Below are 8291 nucleotides of genomic sequence, written 5' to 3'. Positions count from 1 at the left end.
TCTCCTGCTGGGCTCCCCTCAGCAAAAGCTTTCCAGAGGAGCAACAGTCTAAATTGCAGCACCACAGTTTGCCACAGACATCTAATGAGGACCCAGAATCTGGACCCAAGTCAGTCTTTTATGAACGGTATAGACAGCACAAAAGCTTCACTCCCACTTTCCACTCAGCTCCATTTGGCAACAACCTCTCAGACCCCAAATCTTCCTCCTCTGAGTCTCAATATCCATTTCACCAGGGCAGCCTCTTCAGGAGGCATTTTCAGTCCCCAGCAGCAGCTCTCTTAAGAACCCAGCCTCATCTTCCACTTCCCTGAGCCATATGGCCAAACAACACTCAGCCAAACTCTTCAGAGCCATCTTACAAGTTTCCCTTTGCCGGCTCCCAACACAGGATTTCTTCTAGCAGCTCCTCCTCCAGAGCACCACTTTCTCCTGGAAACTTGCTTCCAGGGGTACAGCTTCCCTCCACCGGACAGTCTCTCAACTGCTTCCCAGAAACTGACCGTGGTGGTTCAAATGAAGAGTTCAGGGATGGCAGCCGGAGAGGAACAAAGTTACTGACCTCATCCTTGAAACCCACCATGGTTAGCAGCCCAATGCTTCTCAAAAAGAATTTGCCTATTATGATGAATCTTGCTGTCTGGCCGGGCGCAGTGGCTCACACAAGTAGTCCCAGCGCTTTGGGTGGGCAGATCGTTTGAGCCTAGGAGTTCGAGACCAGCCTAGGCAACATGGCAAAACACCATCTCTACTAAAAATGCAAAAATTAGCCAGGCCGAGCGCGGTGGCTCAAGCCTGTAATCCCAGCACTTTGGGAGGCCAAGGCGGGCGGATCACGAGGTCAGGAGATCGAGACCCTCCTGGCTAACACGGTGAAACCCCGTCTCTACTAAAAATACAAAAACTAGCCGGGCGCGGTGGCGGGCGCCTGTAGCCCCAGCTACTCGGAGGCTGGGCGGGAGAATGGCGGGAACCCGGGAGGCGGAGCTTGCAGTGAGCTGAGATCCGGCCACTGCACTCCAGCCTGGGCGACACAGCGAGACTCCGTCTCAAAAAAAAAAAAAAAAAAAAAATTAGCCAGGTATAGTGGTGCACGCCTGTGGTCCTACCTACTCAGGATGTGGAGAATCACTTGAGCCTGGATGCGAGGCTGCAGTGAGCCCTGATCATGCCACTGCACTCCAGACTGGGTGACAGAAATAGAACCCATCTCAAAAAAAAAAAGAAAGAAAGAAAGAAAGAAAAGAAAAAAAGAAGAACGAAAACTTGCTGTCTTAAAAAAAAAAAAAAAAAAGGTTGGGCATGATGGTTCATGCCTGTAATTCCAGCACTTTGGGAGGTCAAGGTGGGTGGATTATCTGAGGTCAGGAATTCAAGACCAGCCTAGCCAACATGGTGAAACCCCGTCTCTACTAAAAATACAAAAATTGGCCGGGTGTTGTGGTGCACACCTGTAATCCCAGCTACTCAGGAGGCTGAGGCAGGAGAATCGCTTGAATCCAGGAGGCAGAGGTTGCAGTGAGCCAAGATCGTGCCACTACACTCCAGCCTGGGAAACAGAGCGAGACTCAGTCTCAAAAATTAATTAATTAATTGAATTAAATAAAAAATTAAATTAAATTTAAAAAGGAACTTGCTTGGTTCCTTTGGGCTTCATAGCTAAATCTCTGAACATGTGGTGGAGGGACAAATCTCAGGATGGACAGAGTTCTAGGTTCGGGGGATAGGACCATGTTTTTTTCTGAGTTCCAACACTGTGGTAAATCAGTTTGTAAACCTATGTTTGAAATCCACCTTGGCATTTGGTCAGAGCACCTCATGGAGTCCCATAGTCAAGGGCTCCTTCTGGTTACAAACGATTCATGGAATGGTCATGGCATCTGTCCCATCCTCACACTGTGTTTAACAGGACAGAAACCTGGACTAAAGACACAACTGAGAGAACTAGCCTTGTCTCTTTGAAAATACATTAGGAACACCTAATGCATATTCATCGTGAGGGGCCAATTTCTCCTCTGAACATGACAACGAAACTCTCTTAGAGAAAGGGCTTTTATAGATTCGTCAACTGCAAGACAATTGCGATAGGATTTTTAAAGGCACTTATTTGGGGCTCAGTTTTCAACATTACCATTAACTGCACTGGATAGAATGATACTGTTCATGGCATGTCATATTATAGGAAGACATAATCCAATGCCTTTATGGTGGAAGAGAATTAGATAGCTCACATCCATTTCAGCACTTGAAATACTTCTCGAAGACCTTTTTAAAAAGATATGCCTGTTTTTGAGACAGAGACAGTTTTATTTAGTTGGGCTTTTTACAGTTGCATTCTGTAAATCTGTGACATCCTGACGAAGGTCATCAGGGCCCAGAAAGCCAGCTTTCCAATCCAACCAGAGTTCCAGTTTTGTTTTTCCAGAGTTCATACAGGTGGACCCAAAGATTTGACCAAAGCTCTCATTGTCACAGACAGACATGCCAGTTTGCTTCATTCTTAAAAATCCCCTTGGCAGCACTGCAGTAACAGGCCTCTATGAAGTGTCTGTCATGTAGAAATAGGCCTTGATGGCCGGGTGCAGTGGCTCACGCCTGTAATCCCAGTACTTTGGGAGGCCGAGGCGGGCAGATCACAAGGTCAGGAGTTCGAGACCAGCCTGGCCAATATGGTGAAACTCCGTCTGCACTAAATACAAAAAAAAAGTAGCCGGGTGTGGTGACATGTGCCTGTAGTCCTAGCTACTTGGGAGGCTGAGGCAGAAGAATCGCTTGAACTCAGGAGGCAGAAGTTACAGTGAGCTGAGATCACGCCACTGCACTCCAGCCCGGATGACAGAGCGAGACTCCGTCTCAAAAAAAATAAAAAAAGAAATAGGCCTTGAAGTCCTTGGACCCTCCGTGCACTGGAGTATACATTAATTCAAAGTAACACGCAGCAAAGCTTGGAGGATGGATCGAGATGGACTAGAACAGATATTCCAGAGCTTCCAAGTCACCAAGTTGTTCGCTAAATGCTTCACAAGGGTTTCTAGAATTGTGCCTAGGATATCTGTACCACAAGGTGTGTTTGAACTGTCTGCTCTAGCTAAGTTAATTCGAATATGTTAAGTGTAAACAGTATGTGGGTGAATTGTATAGTTATATAATTTATGCAAATTCAGAATGTGATAGACTCTATAGAACAAAAGACTCACTGTATTCCACAAATAAATTGCAAGGGGACAAAAAGGGAAAGGAAACCTATAAACTAAAAGAAACTTAAGATTCATATTAACGAAGTACAATGTGTGAAGCTTGTTAGGATATTAATTTGAAGATAAAAACTGGTTTTATTAATGAGCCAATGGGAAAAAATAGAACATTGGATATTTAATGAAAATTCGAATTGTTTAATTTTTTTAAGTGTGATAATGATATTGTGGTTCTGAAGGAATGAAGGAATAAAGAGAGAAGAAAAACAAAGGAATTTGGCCTTTATCCTCAGTTCCTGGGAGGTAACCTCTAAACCCTTGAAATTTCTCAAGTGATAGGAGTGTGTTGGTTAGTCATGGTGGACCCCTCAGACCCCACCCGATAGTTTAAGCTAATAGATGGCTCAGGGTGGAGGCTGGCCTTACCAGAAAGACCAATCACGTAATTAGAAGGTTGGGGCTTTGAGCCACATGATATCAGCCTGCCCTGTGGGAGTAGAGTGTGACTGGAGCTTGAGTTCAACCACATGGGTAATAATTCTACCAACCATCCCTACATAATGAACCTGGCAAAAACTCTGGACACCAAAACTTATGCAAGCTTCCTGGGTTGGCAATACTCCATGCATGTATTGCCAAATATCTATGCCAGAAGGTTAACACATCCCTGATGACACAGCAGCTTCATATTTGGAACACTCCCAATAGGGGATTCTTCCCCATGTGTCTCTTATAATTTGCATTCTTTGCCTGTAATAAACATGGCTGTGAGTATATTGGGTTTTGATGAATTCTGAGTCTTTCTAGCAAATTATTAAAACTGAGAAGCCAAGAGGAGCCTCTGGCTAACAGCTGGCAAGGAAACAGGGACTTTAGTCATACAGCTAAAAGAACCGAATCCTACCACAACCATGTTAGTTTTGGGACACCCCCCCGGCCCCACCCCAACTTACAGTTGGTATCAGAAATCTTGGGCAGACTTAGCAGTGGAGGACTATGCCCTTAAACTTGAGTCTGGCTACTTCCAGGTAGAAAGAAAAGAGGTCCTGTCTTTGAATATACATATGAAAGCATTTACAGATGAACCAGTATGTCTTAGATCCGCTGCAAAATTACCTAGGGTGTGGGGAGAAGGGAGTTGGGACATAGATTGGCCATGTGGAATCGCAGAAGATGGATGCTGGGAACATGAGAGTTTATGAAACTATGAAACTATTGTCTCTGCTTTCATATGTGATTTAAATTTTCTAAAATGAAAATAACATAATGATCCACGCATTAAAAATATGGATCACTACCCTCCACCGTGTGGTAGGCAGAATTCTAAGATGGCTTCCAAGATTCTAGGCCCATGGAATACACACATTTTCAGCCAATTATTCAGTCAAACACTAATCTAGGTGGTGCTGTGAAGGAGTTTTGCCGATGTGATTAAGATCCTGAATCACCTGGCCTTAAGACAGGGTGATTATCCTGGGTCAACTTGACCAAATTAGGTGAGCCCTTTAGAAAGCTGGGACTTTTCTTAGAGAAGAGACTCACAGAGAGATTTGAAGCATAAGAGGGATTCAACAGAAGGCAGGTTCTTCATTGCTGGCTTTGAAGATGGAGGAGGCCACATGGAAGGGAAGGTGGATGGCCTCTAGAAGCCAAGAGGAACCTTGGCTAACAGCTGGCAAGGAAACGGGGACTTTAGTCATACAGCTAAAAGAACCGAATTCTACCACAATCATGTTAGTTTGGAAGAGGACTTCTAGTCCCAGATGGGCATGCAGACAGACAACAACTTGATTTCAATCTTATAAGCTCCTCAACAGAAAACTCAGCTATGTCGTTGTGCCAGACTCCTGACCTACGGAAAAAGTGATCTGAAACATGTATGCTGTCATAAGATGTAAAGTTTGTGTTAATTTGTTATGCAGCAATAGAGAACTGATACAATCAATAAAAATAAATGCCAATTATAAAAAACAAACTTTTACAAATTTTTGAACCAAATTTAGAAAAATATATTTATGACTGTGGTGCAGAGAAGGATTTCTTTTTTTTCTTTTTCTTTTTTTTTTTTAGGTTACACAAAAATTTATTGAGAGCCTCCTCTCCCCGCCCTTGCAGTCTCTAGGTTACTTTTTCTGCTTATAGATTTTGCGCACCAGCCCCAGAAAGATGGCTGGGGTCAGGGGTGCTGCGTACTGTTCTGTGAGACCCATAATGTGGCTGTAACTGTCTTCCTCATATTGCAAGAACGCGGCCGGCAGATCCAGCTCCTCATATAGTGCCTTCACCTGGGCCACCTTCTTGGCCTCCTTCCGCCCGTAATACTTCTTCAGGATCTGGTACTATTCTGGAGTGGCCTGTTGCAGACGCTGAACCACCAGCCAGCTGCATTTGTTGTCCTGGATGTCAGCGCCAACTTTGCTGGTCACACTGGGGTCCCCGAAGAGGTCAAGGTAATCATCCTGAATTGGAAGGAACTCTCCCATGTCCAGCAGAATCTTCTTGGCATTAGCATGGTTCTTCTCGCCATCAATTCCTGCCATGTATATGGCTGCAGCTGCAGGAAGGTAGGAGTAGAAAGCTGCCTTGTACTTGACAATAGATTTGTACCTCTTTTCAGTGAATCTGCCAAGACCCACATTGCCCTGAGGTGCTGTGATGAGGTCCAGGGTCTGCCCAATATCAGTCTGATAGGAACTCTGCAGGAAGAGCTCGATTAGGTCCAGGTAATAGGGCTGCTCCAGGCCAGGCGCAGTGGCTCATGCCTGTAATCCCAGCACTTTGGAAAACTGAGGCGGGTGGATCATCTGAGGTTGAGAGTTCAAGACCAGCTTGACCAACATGGAGAAACTCCGCCTCTACTAAAAATACGAAATCAGCTATGCATGCTGGCACATGCCTGTAATCAGAGCTACTTGGGAGGCTGAGGCAGGAGAATCACTTGAACCTGGGAGGCAGAGGTTGTGGTGAGCCGAGATTGCGCCATTGCACTCTAACCTGGGCAACAAGAGCGAAACTCTGTCTCAAAAAAAAAAAAAAAAAAGAAAGAAAGAAAGGAAAAGAAATAAAAGAAAAAATAGGGCTGCTCCGGCAATAGAGCTTCAGCAGGTGGTAGATACATGCTTCCAGAAGCATAGCATCATTGATGGCATCCAAACCCATGCCAGGCTTCTGATACCACTAGATCTGTCCCTGGGGGAGAGGGATGAATCCATGATGTCATCTACCACCAGAAGAAAGCTTGCAGCAGTTCCACAAACTAGCCCATGGTCAGGCCCGCTGGAGACTATCAGCATCCTGTTTCCTCGGCTCCACCAGTTCCCGGGATGCTACTAGCACCGTCAAATCCTGGTGATACTTGCCTCAATGGCATTGTATTCCAGGACCTCCTTGAGCCGGGCAATAGCATCTCCTGTCTCTGAGTACCCCATCTCATCCTCAGTCAGCACCCTAACGATCTGGGAGAAGTGCTGAACGAAATCCTGCTTTCCTTGGGCATAAACATCTGATTTCTGGTCTCCATTCATTCTGAGGGAGGAGTAAAGGGCTCTGTTCCTGAATGTGGGTTCCTGCTCAGTCAGGATTTCTTAAAATATAAAAGGCACAAACTCTAAAGGAAAAGGTCAATAAATTCAACTATACTAAAGTTACATACTTCTGGACTATAAAAGGCACGAAAAAATAAAGTGAAAAATAACTCTGTGGAGTAGGAGATGCTATTTACAACACATAAAACTTAAAAAGAGTATTTTTAAGAAGCTCCTGCAAATCAACGGGGGGAAAAGAAGCCCGCAGAATATGAATTGGTAACTCATAAAAAGGAAGCTTGAAAAGCCAACAACAAAAAGATGTCCAATATGACTATTCATCAGAGAAATGCAAATTAAAACAGTAATAAAATATTTTCCCCCATTGGATGGACAAAAGCTAAAAATTCAGATAATACCACGTTTTGGCAAGGATGTAGGGTAACAGAAACTGTCATGTCCTGCTGATAGAAGTGTAAATTGTATAGGCACTTAGGGAGCAACGGGATAGTATCTAGTAAAATTGAAGATGTATATACCCTTTGACCCAGCAATTCTACTTATGGGAATATATTCTAGAGAAAATCTTATACGTAGGCTCAGGGAAACATATATACAAGTATCATTGCAACATTATTTGTAATTCAAAAAACTGCAAGAAACCTAAATGTTCATCAACAAGATAATGACATTAATTAACTTTTCATTTTTATCAATTCTCAAAATGCTCATTTAATCTTGACTGCCGACCCATCTGGAAATGCTCTGGAACTATGAACTGCTTATTACACCAGCTCTAAGAGTTACCTGCCATTCTCTGGATTGTTGTCATCCTCAGAAAAATGTTTTCACTGACTGTGATCTTCAAAGAAGGCCTCTGAGCCAACAGGGATCAAAAGTGCCCAATATATCTGGAAATCCACTTTTACCCAAGATGAAATGACTTGTTAAAGTGAGCTGGAAATTGCTGTGCTGAAAGAGAATATAGGTAATCCAAGGGATGCAAATGAATGCTTCTAAGCTACTGACAAAGGAATCTTTTCAAAGGTGCCCCCTGGTCCACATGATAATTCACTTTATTTAATGAAGCTGAGCATAGTGAAGCTTAGTGTCTAAAAGCCAATCTGTGGATTCCTCCAAACATACTAGACTGAGGCACCATGTTCCACTGTTCAGAACACATTCAGCTTTGGCCTGGCGCGGTGGCTCACGCCTGTAATCCCAACACCTGAGGTCAGGAGTTAAAGACCAGCCCAGCCAACATGGCGAAACCCTGTCTCTACTAAATAAATACAGAAATTAGCCGGGCATGGTGGTGGGTGCCTGTAATCCCAGCTACTCAGGAGGCTGAGGGAGGAGAATCGCTTGAACCCAGGAGGCAGAGGTTACAATGAGCCGAGATCGCGCCATTGCACTCCAGCCTGGGCAGCAACAGTGAAACTAAACTCCATCTCAATTAAAAAAAAAAAAAAAAAAAAACCAGAAACAAACAAAAAGAACACATCCAGCTTTTTAAATCACCTCCAAACTTGCCATCTTCATTTTGGTTTTATTTATACCTTACTGTCTCAGA

At 44.0% G+C, this 8291-nt stretch overlaps 1 pseudogene; it reads right to left on the bottom strand.

The window, feature by feature from the left end:
* Positions 1-5262: 5262 nt before the first annotated feature.
* LOC117077378 lies at positions 5263-6741 on the bottom strand (annotated as a pseudogene).
* Positions 6742-8291: the final 1550 nt, after the last annotated feature.

Source organism: Trachypithecus francoisi, unplaced genomic scaffold (genome assembly GCF_009764315.1).
Source record: "Trachypithecus francoisi isolate TF-2019V2 unplaced genomic scaffold, Tfra_2.0 Lachesis_group6, whole genome shotgun sequence".
NCBI lineage: Eukaryota > Metazoa > Chordata > Mammalia > Primates > Cercopithecidae > Trachypithecus > Trachypithecus francoisi.
This window is presented reverse-complemented; position numbering and strand designations above follow the sequence as displayed.